A 764-nucleotide genomic window follows, 5' to 3' on the forward strand; every position below is an offset into this window, starting at 1 on the left:
TGGCACTAATAATGCAGGGTTGGAGCACCACGACTATATGCACTTATGTAGCCATGGTGACCAAACAATAATCAACATGGTACACTAATGCAAAGCTAATCAATAGGCAGTTGTTTTACAGACAGACAATCTAGAAAAAGGAGTATTCTGCTGATTATAATTTCTGACAAATGAATGATGATGATTTATTTTTAATGTTTATTTTTTGTTTGTATGAAATCTTGATTTGACTCAAAAACTGCAACATATCTTTGATTTATTGTTATTTTAATTCCAGGCACCTCTTTCCATCGTTTAAAAAAAAAGAAACTGGCAAAAGCTTAAAAAGCAACAACCAAGCGACATTCTCTAAAAGAAAGAACTTGTTACAGTCCCAAAGTTATTTAAAATAATTAAGCAAGAAATAGAATAGTGACAGCTGCTCTGTTGTTTGTGGCCAAACATGATAACAATATATACTAGAAATAAAACTCAAGGGGAGCACTGGACTAGGTCCTGGACCAGTCCTAGCCTGGTCAGATGCGTACACGAACTGATGAAGCCTCTTGGATGAGAGGTGAAACGTCTTCACAGACAAATAACCTAGTCCAGTTGTTTTCGATTTAAAAAAGATTTCCCTGTAGTTCCAAAGGCCAAACGCATGGTGCCGGTGGATGGATGGGTAGTTGGACAATCACATGAGTGACATTACAGTAATTTCTACCTGATTCAATTAAATTAAAAAAATTAAGAAAATTAAAATAACACATGGATCTTCTCGCCAC

Source organism: Seriola lalandi, unplaced genomic scaffold (genome assembly GCF_002814215.2).
Source record: "Seriola lalandi dorsalis isolate HSWRI2012SDOR001 ecotype SW California unplaced genomic scaffold, Sedor1 jcf7180002054518, whole genome shotgun sequence".
Lineage (NCBI taxonomy): Eukaryota > Metazoa > Chordata > Actinopteri > Carangiformes > Carangidae > Seriola > Seriola lalandi.